Source organism: Electrophorus electricus, chromosome 3, assembly GCF_041902795.1.
Source record: "Electrophorus electricus isolate QZ-2024a chromosome 3, ASM4190279v1, whole genome shotgun sequence".
Classification (NCBI taxonomy): Eukaryota; Metazoa; Chordata; class Actinopteri; order Gymnotiformes; family Gymnotidae; genus Electrophorus; species Electrophorus electricus.
Window position 1 is genome coordinate 31,231,950 of NC_137499.1, and position 14,600 is coordinate 31,246,549.

Consider the following 14,600-nt stretch of genomic DNA (forward strand, 5'->3'; position numbering starts at 1 on the left):
GGGAATGTGTGTTGCACACACACATGCATGGACACACACACACACACGCATGTGCATAAATGGACACCTACACACAGCTAAACACACACACACCTAGACACACACACACACACACACACTCACACACACACACACACACACACACACACACACACACACACACACACACACACACACACACACACATACAGGCTCCCCATGCCCATGGGATCATATTCAATATGAGATGCTTTCAGGAGTATTAGTGATGCAAGGCTCTTGTGTGGAAGTGGTCAAGCCTACTAGAGAGGTGTATGGACGCAGCAGCGAGGCATAATCTGCCCAAGGCATTTTCACAGTTCTCACAAACCTGACTCATCCCGATGTGCATCATAGTAAAAGTTTCAAAATAAGTAATTACAAGCCACTTATGTGTGCTATAACACACAGAGATAGAGCATGAAAACATGTAGACAAACCTAAGAGGCCCACAGACTGGGAGGTGTCCCTCCTCTCAGACTGGGAGGAGTCCCTCCTCTGAGGAATTGTCTAGGTGATACCTAAAATCAATAAAGCACAGAGCTGGGCTTGGCTAAGGTAATAAATAACTAATCGCTCATAATTTGGGCGGCAAATTATCAGCTTTTGCAAACTCCATAGGGTTGCTTTTTCGAATCCTGAATATGGTGTATGTGATATTGGCCTGATAACAGATGGGCAGATTTTTTTAGATCTCAGTATAGCCTGTTGTTAGGAAGGCACATGACATCCAACCCAATGCACTGCTGGTGATGAGCTCACCCAAATTGGTTTAGCAACTAATTCTCAACTTCTCAATTAGATCACTCGGAAAATGAAATATGTCGATCACTGTAATTTCAGTTTAGTTCTCAACATTAATTCCATGTAATTTTAATAATTCTATAAAACATTATACAAAAAATATAAAACTTCCAACCAGAAAGTACTGAAATTGGGCCACAGCTGTCAAGCCTTAGCTCTGAGTTTGCACTACTAACAGTGAGCATGACAAATAGAGTATTGAACATTTTCACACCAAAATATGATTCCTGATTTAGATTTAGAAGAAAAAAAAATCATGTTTTGCATACCAAGCCTCCACTCAATAATATCATGCATGACCTTCCATACACATACATATGCTTGGTCCTGTTACAGTCGTTCCTGGAGAGGTAGAATGCCACCTCCTTGGCTGCTCTGCCCCTGGCTCCAGCCCTGGCTGTGGCACCAGTGCTAGTATGCCATGAGGGATTCTGCCATTGTGATGGATCTCAGAGCTCAGAGGCAGGTGCCCCTGGAGAGGCTGCTCTTTCTCTCTGACCTTATTTACCCCAGCCCCCGGAGCCAAAGCTGGATAAACCCTAGTCTCCTTACATATGCCCGCACACATGCTTGCATGCATGCACACACACACACACACACACACACACACACACACACACACACACACACACACACACACACACACACACACACACACACACACACACGTACACTCACACATGAACATACACATACACACACATGCACACACACAAACACACTTATTGGATTTCCTCTGTGGTCCATGAGCTTTGATAAGGGCACCTGTCTGCTTCAAGCCCAATCACCAAACAACAATAAAACACATGATGTCACACTGGAGCATTCCCGACTCTCACTAGAGAGAGAGAGAGAGAGAGAGAGAGAGAGAGAGAGAGAGAGAGAGAGAGAGAGAGAGAGTGTGTGTGTGCCTGTCAGAGAGACAGAAAAGAAAGAAAGAAAGAAAGAAAGAAAGAAAGAAAGAAAGAAAGAAAGAAAGAAAGAAGGAATTTTGTCTTGCTTTAGATGGAACTCACCAATCTCCAAACAGGCAAAGAAGAAAGACCTCAATGCTTTTCATCTCTTTAATGTCCTCCACTTTTTCTTCAGACAGTACGTATTCCGTAGCAAGCAGCCGGAGAATATGGCTTCCACTCAGCTACGCGTATTCTCAAGCAATAACATCGACATCCGTATTATCAACCCAAGAATACCCGTGGTTGAGACAGGAGCACAAGGTGGGGCTTCTGCCCTCCCTCCACCTTCTCTCTCCTTCTCTCTCACTCTCTCTCGATTTCTCTCTTTGTCTCTCTCTCTCCCTCCCTCTTTCTGTTTTTTCTCTCTTATCCACTGCTTTTGTTTCATTTCTGTTTGCACTTGCAGCTCTTATAGATGGCGGGAAGGTGGAGAGAATGAAGGATTCGTCAGACAAATCCAAGGCCTGAAAAGAAAAGACAAACAAGAAAGATCATGTTTGCAACAAAGGAACCAATCCAATTTACAAACAAATTAATATCTAGATAATGTCACCTGTCTTTTTACATCAACATGTGAAAAGATGTAAAAACTATGCTTCTTACATATAGCTTGGAAATTAATATTGTGAAGCAACTATGTTATACTCATGTTAAAAGCTCCTTACAGATTTCTGAGGTTGAAGCGCCCAGTAAAATCTTTAATCTCAAAAAGACTGCCCTACAAGGAAGGCTAAAAACCCACAGTTGGTTGAAGCATATTTATTCTCCTATAAACCACAACCATCCAGTGTGAGCTGCATGACCCTCAAAGACCACAGATGAAAAGAGGAAGGATTATCCTCAGGGAAAGGGCTTCTAAGCAGAACACAATGGATTAGAACAAGAGACTACTGGAACCCAACTTTATTAGCCAATCACTAAGGCCACACAGGTCAGTTTATATTTGCCCATACTGGCACAATCAGTACGATGTGGGAATGTTTGTGGGTGAAGACCGAAACATATTCCTTTAGTCAAACAATAAAAGTGTGAAAACAGTCATTTCCACATAAAGCCTGAGCTGTGATGTTGGGTGATTAGTGAGCAGGGCAGTGGGGAGCGTGGATAAGTGTCGGAGCGTGGCCGTTTGGCCAGGCATGGCCACGGCAAGTGAATTTTCACCCTTCTTCTCTGATTGTGGAGAGGAACACAGGGGAGGAGTTGGGATGGGGATTGGGAGAAGGCCACCTACAAGCGGCAGGGCCAAGGAGGAGAAGCCTCCCCCAGCCATCAGGACGCCAGGCTGGCACACATGGGCAACAGAGCTGCTTCTTGTGGGTGGGAGGAGGGAAAAGGAGGGATGGAGAGAGGGAAGGAGAGATTGAGGAATGGAGGTAGAGAGAAGCTTCAGGCAAGAGCTAAATTCTACTGCATATTTAACTACTGTGCAAGTAAAGTTGTGCCATCCAGAATTCAGTGTTTGTGGCTATCATAACCCCAGGCTCTGTCAACAACTATTTTGGCATTTAGTTGTAAGTGTGGATCACACACAAACTCACACATGACCCACTCATCACACACATGCACACACACACACACACACACACACACACACACACACACACACACACACACACACACACACACACACACACACTACACAGGCCAACAGATCTGGGAGTTGGACACATAGACAACGCATTATCGAGGTGAAATAGAGAGATTGCTAGATGAAAGAGACTGGATAGGAGAGACTAGAGTATTGATTCAGACATCAGGCTCATTCTTATTGGATAAGAGAGACTGAAATATTGACCAAGCCATCATGCTCATTTTGATTGGATAAGAGAGGCTGGTATGTTCACCCAGAAGCCATGCCCATTCTGATTGGCCTATCTTATTTTCTGAAGAATTTGTGTAGGTCTCCTCAAATCATATGAAAATAAATGTACTGAATATAAAAAAGAGGGCTTTTCCTGCTTTCTTCAAAGTTAAAATTTCAAACCTGATTCGACTTGAAAAGGTGCCAACTCACATACGCTCTGAGCCACAGCAAAGAAAGAACACCTTTTACAAAGGCAGCATTACTACAAGAGACCTGCTAGCAAATAACAAAAAGTCACATCGATGGCAGAACAAAACACTCTGTCAAGTTCTTTGTAATTCTGAGCACTAGATCCTTTTACTATCTTACTTATTAACTAACCCTCTCTCTTTCTCTTTCTTTCTCTCCCTCTCTGCCTGTTAGTAAAGCAGGATTTTAGATCTGATCTAAGCAATGCTGCTGGTTTTGTGATCCTAAAGCTGTATTTAGCCAAATAAGGCTCTACTGCTTTTCATCTATCCGACTAAATAACTAGATAGTTATAAGGCCATACGTCATCGTGTATTGCTAGCCCAATATTAATTTGCATATGTTCACTGATATTAACAAACAGGGAGGTTATACTGGAAGGGAACCAAGCTGAAATGAGCAGATAAACAGACATGCAGAGATTTAGCCGGAGAAGTCAGCAGATAAAACATACCTCTGATGTCATTTAGCTCATGATAGTAGCCTACTGATACTAGGAGATCATTGTTTAATATTTCCATATTGCTATCAGCTTAGGACACAAGGATTTAAATCCTATTATTTTAAATCTAAAATGAAAATGCAGTAATTATTCTGAGGCATTGGTGAACACACAATTGCAGCTTTGCACAGAAAACCATTTCCCCCCATCAGTTAAACCTGAGGCAGACTGTAACAAGGACATCCATGTTTGTCACTGCAAAGCATCAGAACAAGTTTCATCCCTTTTTATAGACATTTTTATGCTTTAATGTGAAAGAAAAGCATTAGCCTAGAATAGATGCTGTATATTGGTTCGTCTGAGTCTGAATAAAACTACCCATCATGTACATAGAAGATGGTGTTTATTATTTCATTGTACCTAAGCAAAAATACTCCCAAAACCTCACAGGGTAAAAGAACAGGTGCCTCTGAGTATAAATACAAACATGACTATAGGTGTACTTGTGTTTGTGTGTGTGTGTGTGTGTGTGTGTGTGTGTGTGTGTGTGTGTGTGTGTGTGTGTGTGTGTGTGTGTGCGTGCTTCAAGGCCGCACAGAACACCCAGATCATAGATGCCAGTTTTGCAGCCCAAACTCTCCCCCACTCCCTGCTCTGCATCAATTATTTACCATGTTTATCTATGCAATTTGACGGCTGCTGCAAAGCAAAGCTCTTCACAAAACGGCTAGCGCCACAGCTAGAGGCTGAGTTCCCTCCGAAAGACCTGCATGAGACATGGTTGAGACCTGCATGAGATGTGGTTGAGACCTACATGAGACATGGTTGTGACCTGCATGAGATGTGGTTGAGACCTGCATGAGATGTGGTTGCTCTGCTCCATCTTCTGCAGTTATTGTTCAAGATAATAACGCCACTACTGTCTGCAACTCATACTGTTCCAGTCAAATGCCACAAAGCAGTAAAATCACACATGCTATCTGATGACAAAACACACGGCAACTTGCTACCCTTATAATGCACCAGCTATAAGCATTCAAACTGTTGCTGCATCAATATGCACATACATAAATATTGTATATTTTAGAATTTTTTGAGTAGTATATATTTTCTTTGGCTGGTGTGACACAATTCATTTTTTTCTTCTTTACAGTGCACATTTAGATTTAGATTTTATTTGCACTTAACCAGACTGCAACAATATCGCGAGACCTGTCGTATTGCGCCAGACCTGCTAGTATTCAGCTCTGCTGGTAAGCTTTCCCCCAGTCTCTCGGTCTGTGGTGACTGGACTGACTCAGGAAGGCACCAATTAGTGAAAGCAGCAGGGTAACAAAGCCATTCTGCCTCTAGACTGTAGCCGTTGTGTTCCATAACATCAGGCACAATTGAGCCTGCATGGACCGTTCCGATCACAGCCGCTGAATGGATGCGGGTGCTAATTAATGGGGCAGCCAATAGACACCTCGAACAGGTGAAGTGGCGGAAGCTAAACTGTGAAAACAGAATAGCGAGATTCTCTGGCAACTCATGATGTCTCATGTGGAATGTCAGAAAGAGGAAAATGCTTTTTTGTTTCATACAGACACACACACACACACACACACACACACACACACACACACACACACACACACATGCACAAATGCACACCTCTCTCTACAGATTTCCTCTTTTTTGTGCACCAAAGCTGGCATTTAGCAGAACACAGGCTGAGAGTGGATACAGGGAAGCCAATTACCAGACAGATGTCAATGTATGCGCTACGATACTAAAGGGAGTCCAATTACCACACAGCTGTTATGTTTTTCCTACCCTCTTCTTCTCCCTCTCTCCCTCTACCAACATCTCCCCGTCACTCTCCCCTTTTTACTCCCTCTCTCATGCCCTCCCTCCTTCCCTATCTTGTTACTCATCTCTCTCTCTCTCTCTCTCTCTCTCTCTCTCTCTCTCTCCCCCCTCCCTCTCTCTGGTGCTGCCCCTTTGAGGATCACTGTGACCCACCCCACCCTCACCCCCAACCCCACCCCTGCTGCTTGGTAAACAGAAAGACTGAGGATGTCAGTCTCCATGCTGAAATGCAAGAGAGACGGCTGAGAGACACTGGGAGAGGAAGGGGCTCAGGGGGGTACATATATCAGAACCAAGGACAGCTCCCAAAGGAGCGCTCTCTCTCTCTCTCTCTATCTCTCTCTCTCTACTGGTTTGCTGGTTGCTTAACAGGAGGCTCTAGTGCTTTGATACACACACGTGCACAGGCATATATAAGTACACATTAATGCAGGAGCACGCACCCCCCCCCCCCCCCCAACACACAACTTCGCCTTTCCACCTACTCTCACTTTCTCACTCTCTCTCCCTGTCTCTCTTTCTTTCATGCTTTGAAAAGGATTTGTTCTCATTTGGTACTATTTTGTAGATGGCTAAGCTAATTTCCCCTCTTTTTTCCTTTGTCCCTGTCAGGGTTTTTTTTGGTAATCTTTCTTTTTCTCCAGATTACTGCAGCATTACTACTGTACAATGTCCATTGTATTTACTAAATGGAATTTACTAAATGGAACAGTAGTTCCAAGCATTCTTAGTTTTAAAAGTGTCCTACACATACACTGTTTCACTAACAGAGAGAGAATTGACCTAACTCTTAGAAATTAATTTATTAAAATTAATGTATATGATCTGATGCAATATATTAAATGGTGCCTTATTCCCTTTGATATAAGAATGGAATGAAACAATTCTTTATGGCTTAACGCAATACAAGTACTCCTCTCCATTCATGTTTCAAGGTGCTTCTATGACATGGCTGTGTTGTATCTCTCCACCTGTGTCCTTCCATGTTGGAGCAGTAGGAGTACCCATTTTCCTCCATCCCAGATATCACAGAGCCAGGAAGAGCAGACTTTCTACAGCTAGAAGAGTCATGTCTGAATCATGGTGAACGCCAGCAATCAGACTCCCTCCACACCCATTCACACTGAACACAATACCCAGGAATACTCGCGTGGCTCTGTGTGACCTCACTTCAGCTGAGGCGCTCTTTAACTCTCGCGCCTTGTGTTTTTCACTGCACCCATTGCAGGAATGCCATGCTAAGAGGGACTCATAGCATCTCTATTGAATTAATTTAGTGCAGATCATCCAGCTCCTGCTTTTCTCCTCCTGTATCTGTTGCGCTATAGCACACAGCAGTGATCCATGCAGGGAACAATCCGAAAGCATACGAGCAGGAAGGGGACTGCTAGCAGCTGGAATGGAGGAGTGTTTGTTGATCCCTCCCTTCTTCTCTCTCCCTCCCTCCGTCTCTCATCACCCCCCACCCCCCCACCCCCCGCCCGATCAATATGAATCTAATAGAGCAGGGAAAGAGTTCAGAGAGTTCATCTTCACCCTGCCATGCCTGCAGGCACACACACCACCACACACTGTTCACACCACGCCACCCTCTCCCTCTCTCTCTCCCTCTCACCCATTCTTTCATTCCCTTTTCTGCCTCTACCTCTCCATACTACTGTTTACCCCTAAACTGGAGTATGGTCATGGGCTATAGCAAAGGAGACCAGACTAATTCAATACTATTCGGTCTTCCAAATACATGTTTGACCATCTGCCACATATCCATGTCATAGGGCACACGTAATATGATCTCATGTCATAGGAACACGTAATATGATCCCATGAATCCTTCTAGATGATTCCAAGCTCCACTGACAGAATTTTCCTTTGTGCAAATGACACACTTGCTTTGCTGGATTTCATGAACAGGCCACTGGTCACAGCCCATCTGAATGACATTATCTAGATGTAAAGTCTTGTATACTTAACAGCACGTCCGCCATGCAGCAAAGGCAAGAATGAGCTAATTTTTGAATGACTAAATGATCATTAAATTTAGTAACAGCCTAATTAACACATCTTTATTTTTGAATTTCCACATATATGCCCTTTAGAATATCCAAGACAAAGCTCTATAATTGATCAAAAATCCTAAATATTAGAGTGTTTCCTGTGTTAAATAACGCTGCTTTAACTTCGGTATTTTTTGTTTACTTTAATAGATAAAACTTCCATTTCACCTGCAGGAGTTCTACAAGGCCATATAGGCTGCCGCGCAAATTCGTAACCTATGGGCATCCAGAATGTTCTTAAAAAGTGACTTGGAAATAACATAGATCAGCGGAAGCGTTAATACTACCGACAGCTCTAGTGAGCGTGGGCTCCAGCAGTTTAACGGGAAACGAGCAGTAAGACATTCATCGCGAATGCAGATTAGGAGTATAACGGAAGCCGCGACACCGTAAGGGGAAAAACATCTTGGGCTTTGTGATGCGCTTGGCACACAGCGCGCGCTTTCCACTTGATGGACGCCTTATCGTGATAAATAAAGTGTTTTAAACGACAAAGAAAACTACACCCGGAGAAAAAACAAAACACAAACACACCAATTGATGGTTTTCGACACATCTGAATCCGTAGAGACTGAGTATGAAGATCCACTGATAAACGCAATTTCAAATAGCCGTTTTACACGACAGCGCTTCTTTGACAGGGTCTTTAAAAAAAAGATGTCACGACTGAAAGCATCTGTCACTGTACAACATTTAAGGAACAGACAACTACTCACCGCTTGTTTTAAATCCTGCCAAAGGGTAAAACACCGGAGGAGACGACAGAAATCTGGAAGAAGACTACAGAAAACCCACATAATAGCCATACGGGGGAAACGCCCCCTCCAACCAACTACATTCTCTGTCTCTCTGTCTCTGTCTCTGTCTCTCTCTCTCTCATACACACACACACACACACACACACACACACACACACACACACACACACACACACACACACACACACACATCCTGAAGAAAATGAAAAGGAGTGGGGAGAGATCGGAGTGGCACGAGCCTAGCGCTCAAACCCTTTATCCTTCGTTAGATCTCTCTCTCTCTCTCTCTCTCTATCTCTCTCTCTCTCTCTCTCTCTCTCTCTCTCTCTCTCTCTCTCTCTCTCTCTCTCTCTCGATTTCGGTATCTTCTCATTGTTGAGCCAAACGTGGTCCAAAGGGGTGCGGTAGAGAAAGAGGCGATTTAGTGTTGGCACAAATTCGATTCCATGAGCAAAAGGTGTAATTCAAACCGTTCTCAATTTATCCAGCGCTTTTACACTTTGCAGAAGGAAGAATGTCGAGACCAAACAACAGTAGTAACAACAACGCTAATAATAATAGCAATAAAAATAACAATAAAAATACAACAACAACAACAATGATAATAATAATAATATAAAAACAATGAGATTTGTAGTAGCTGTCAATAATCATCGAATTTTACATTCACAGTGGAAAACAAAGATAATTGAATTCAAAGCAGGGTAAAGGGGTCAGATTCAGAGGAATGAAAAGTAATTAAACTGGAGTAAAATTGCCAAGAGGCCCCCTCCTTAAAGCAGATGGCCCTTGACAAGATAGTGGTATGATTAATTAATTTTCTCATCATCATATTTCCAAAAATAGATTAAGAGCCAAGCTGCCTATTTGACTATTAAAGGAGCTATATGTAAGATTAAAGCAATAGGGCTTTGGCCATTCTGTTGATAAAACAAGTACTCCAGCTTGCATGATTTTATCCATTTGGTTTGTACCCCTTTCTTGTTTCTAACACATTTGCTGATTTTTCAAAGAATCGGCATCATGACCAGACTGTTTGAAAAAAATAAGATAAATTCTGATAGAGCAGTCTAAATGTCCATGGCTCATTTATATACCTTAGGTTTTATAAGGTCTTTAACTAATTTCTGAAAGTACTATTAAACTAAATCTAAACGAATAAATCTCCCATGTAACTTCTTTCAAGACTAATACCAGGAGGAGTTTGTCACTCAGTTTCGTACCAAAGAGATTACAAAAAGTGTCACAGTAAAATGTAAAATAGGAATAGCAATAATAATTGCAGTAAATTGCTGGTCAGCATATTTAAATTAACTGCATATTATTCACTAGTTTATTACTAATGTACAAACGTTGTAGCCTAAACTGCAGCCTATTTTCAGAATGCAAAGATAGTGTTGTCACTCACATAATCCCTGCAGTGTTAGAGGAGACTAAATTGAGCTCCACTGGAGTAAACTGAACACACACTGTGCTCGTGTAGTATGCTTTAGGTCTTGTGAGTGCACGTGTGTGACTGTGGCAGGAAACCCCAGCATGGCACTGTATCACAGACGATCTTTAGATGGTATACAGTAGAAGTTAAATGCCACTCCCTATTGCCTACAGCTAGCTTATCTTACACTCAGTCAAAAGAAATGCGTGATGTGCGCCCATCTCTGTCTCTGTCTCTCTGTCTCTGTCTCTGTCTCTCTGTCCCCATCCACACTTATGTCTCATTAAACAGACGTTTAAAAGTATATAGTATCTTTACAATACTATCATTTATCATTAAAGCAATGAGGCACTGTTTAATATACCAGACCAAATTATATAAGATAAATATAATAAATTCATCTAATTTAAATTAATCTTTAGTAACATGGATGTATAGGAAGCAAATAGTCCACAATTCAGCTGAGGAAAGGTTTTTCCCACATCATGACCATGTCTGTTCTGTTGTATTCCTCCCTTAGTTCTCTGTCTCTCTTTCCATCCGTATGTACTGTACTTTACTTGTGCATTACACAACTGCTTGAAGAGATCGTGGGCCAAAAACCACCTCATCTTTAACTCTCAAAAAGTCTCTTTTCTACTAAGTGTGAAAGCCAATTGGCATGAACCAAGCCAAGCCAAACCAGTTTTTATGGTGATCTGTGGAAAATCCAAGATATTTTAAAACTTCGGGAAGCGCAACATCCCTCCCCCTCAAGCCCACGGTGCATGGGGGTGTCATCAGCCTCTATCTCTTTTCATTTTTGTCGAGTCGTGATACTGCAGCAAACAGTAGAGCAGCCCACATTCGTTGCATTTTTGCAACTATGATTAATGTGTGTTCATCACACATAACACTCTTTCATCCCTCCCCCCATGCTCTGACATGCACACCAAGAGTCTCTCTCTCTCTCTCTCTCTCTCTCTCTCTCTCTCTCTCTCTCTCTCTCTCTCTCTCTCTGTGGCTATATTTAGTGGCAGGTTAACTGCCCTGTCAGAGGTCTGATTTGTATTCCTGGCATGGTTCAGTGTCTGAGGGTGCAGCAGGTCCGAACAAAAGGAACCGTTTGAATATGTACCGCTCTGAAAGCTCAGAGAATCGCCATCCTGTTCCCCCCGCTCACCCCCCCCCGCCCCCAAACACACACACACTCTCTACTGCCACCTGCTAATGGAGGAAGAGAGAGAGACAGAGGGGGGGACTTATGGAGATTTGGTGTAGGAAAATCACTGGGACACAAGACCTCGTGTGTTAACGTTTCCAACTGTTAGAATCTTCAGCTAGATTCACAGCAGGGGTTCATCAAAGAAACGAAGTAAACTTTGATTAATTACACTCTCACTGGGGGGAAATTCTGCATTTGTATGTCAGCTCTAAGCAGTGTTTGATTTGCAAGACATCTGGCAGAATGTCAGCTGAAATGCACACAATTTTCAGAAATTGTGTTTGATTTTCAGATAATGAGCTGAATGCTAAATAATATTCCATCGCTAAATATGTACAAGGAGTGCAGTTTTTGTGATATTTCTGCTTGTTTCTTTAAGTATGTGTGATACAAATGTGTATTTATACTAATTAAAATTTTTTTAATGCCGGAGTTTCAGAAAAAGGGGCAAAACACTAAACATAAGAATCAGTGTCCCACTCCCTGATGTCAAGGGGCTGTCAGTCACTTGACCGGCTCCGCCAGGCCCCCCTGCTGCCCTCAACCTTCTTCTGCACAACTGACACAACTCATCTTTGATAATTACCTGATTAGCTGAATCAGGTCTGTTAGAGTTTGCAAAAGACATCAAAATGTACAGTGCATTTGGTGTTCAGATATGAGACTGGGGCCCAATGTGCTTGTCGCACCCAGCACAATTATATTATGTTATAGGAATATATCGTTTGAAAAATGGAGAAATGCCTTGAGCTTCTTAAGCTTGATCCTAAGAGGATGCTTTGCTGAGCACCAGGTTGAACTCATAGCTACCACCTTGCACAAAGGTTCATTAATTCCTAACTCTGAAGTTAGATCTGTTGTAATATCTCCACAGCATACATGGGCATTAGTGCCTTATTTATCACTGCAGGGCTAAAACTCATGGATATTAGTATCTGTTGGTCTCTGATGTAATGGATTCTTTCACTGTACCAGGAAACAGTTTGAATGTTGAACATTCCTAGAGGGACCAGATGAAAATGAGCTTGTAGCTAACTCTGATACATTTACATTGATGGAATTTAACTACAAAAAGCATTTTGATTTGCTGCTGTGTCCTAAAACAACTCAGCCTTGTTTCTCATTGCTATGCTGACGCAGAAACACTAAAGAGCATTCTAAATTCCAATGACCACAACCTGCAGATTTGGATCAACACTTATTTTTGCTCACCCACTTAATCAGTAAAGACCTTTCACAGTGCATTTTCCAAACACTGTATTTACCAGTGCCACCTGGCTCAAAATAATGCAAACGTGACCTCTGCTGCCAGACTAGCCAACAAATGCACGGGCCTGTGTTGGGTAAAGTTACCAAGAATGATGCCAGTGACTACATGGTGATATTTTAGTTGGCAAGAAAAGCTAATATTATTTATTTCACTTAGCTGATACCTATGGCCAGATGAGATTCATATCCAGCAGCCTTATCTGTAAGATAAGAAATGTGTGGTTCATCATTTCAGCCACACTAGGCAGCTAAGAACTATCTTAGTGCCCCTTTCACATTTTAAAATGTATTTCTTTATTTTTACACATATCAGTCTTAATCAGTTCTCACCTCAACTGCAAACCAAGTATGAAGCTAGCATGTGTGCACAATGCCATCCACATTCTCTCCAACTGACAGTGCCCAGGTGAATGTGTGTGGAGGACAGCAGTGCTTGTGGTGCAGATGTGATTAACCTCAATGAACTGCTAACATGCTGTATGGAGAAGAGTTGAGGAGGCAGGGGATCTTCTCCTCCCAACTGGAATGTAGCCAATTGTCCTTTTGCAGTCTCCCAGATGGAAATGAAACTGGAATCCCTTTTAGGAAAGGATTGGTGCCATGGTGTGTATGGCATGGTGATAGTGCAAGTCCAGTATTACATCTAAATATCTGCAGTATCTTGTCATGAATTCAAATTGTGAAATACTTGAGAATATACTGGTAATCCAGTCATCACTGCTGTGTCAGCCAAATGATGGGTAATTGTCAACACTCAAGCAAGGTCATTTGCTCAGCTTTCTGCTCTAATGTCAAAGCAGGCTGGGATGAAGTGCAAGAAGAAAACATCTCAGCTGGTTTGTCATTTCAATTCTTTCATTTCCCCTTCAGGACAAGCCTTGGCCATTTATTAAGACTCTTTTTTCTCTGTTGCTACATAATCACTCAACAGCTGAATAGCTCTGAGTTCTCACTGCATGAAGTGGGATAATTCCTCTATGAACATGACATGACACTGGTGACATTTCACGTCAGAGCCTGCCAAACTGACTACCAACCTCTCCCTCAGTGAGAGCATGATGCAAGCCAGGCTTCACATACTGTAACAGAGTGAGAGAGAGAGACAGAGACAGAGACAGAGACAGAGACAGAGATGGAAAGAGAGGGAGTGAGAGAGAAATAATCAATGTTTTAATCAAGACTCTTAAGAAATGAATGTCTTGAGCTACTTTCTTGCCATTACTCTGTGAAGTTCCACACTTCTTAAACTGAGAGAGTGAATCCATGATGGAGTACAACAAAGGTGCCTCTGTGTATTCAAGATAGCTTACTGTAAGGTATGACCAAGAATGTGTGATTGATGGGGGGTGAAGACCCTCTCTTCTCCTTTCTTCTGTCCTTTCCTTCGAATGTGTTTTTGTGTATGTGTGTGTGTATGTTGACAGGGGCAGGGTGAATACTTAGAGAGAATGACAATGGCTGATTGCTCTCAAATTGTCTTGTGACACATAGTGATGACGATGTCATGCTATTGATCTGCAGAAGGTTTGCTGTTCTGGGAGGTGTCATGGGATTGGAAGGAAGAAAAGGGAGAAGAAGAGAAGGATAGAGGTTAGACAGAAAGAAAGAAACAGAGTAAAGGAGAGAGAGAGATAGAAAGAAAGACAGAGTTAGACACAGAGTGAGAGAGAGCGATGGAGTGAGAGGGAGAGAGAGAGAGAGAGAGAGAGAGAGAGAGAGAGAGAGAGAGAGTGGGGATATTGCATGAGCAGGTGAT

The 14,600-nt window shown here is 42.4% G+C and overlaps 1 long non-coding RNA gene across 1 annotated transcript; it reads right to left on the minus strand.

Moving 5' to 3' along the window:
- Nucleotides 1–347: 347 nt before the first annotated feature.
- On the minus strand, nt 348–9,153 carry LOC145657004 (uncharacterized). The gene is made up of 2 exons (XR_014122763.1): nt 8,895–9,153; nt 348–2,242 (listed from the first exon to the last, which is right to left on the minus strand). It is a non-coding gene; the product is annotated as an uncharacterized LOC145657004 (long non-coding RNA).
- Between the last annotated feature and the right edge of the window lie 5,447 nt (nt 9,154–14,600).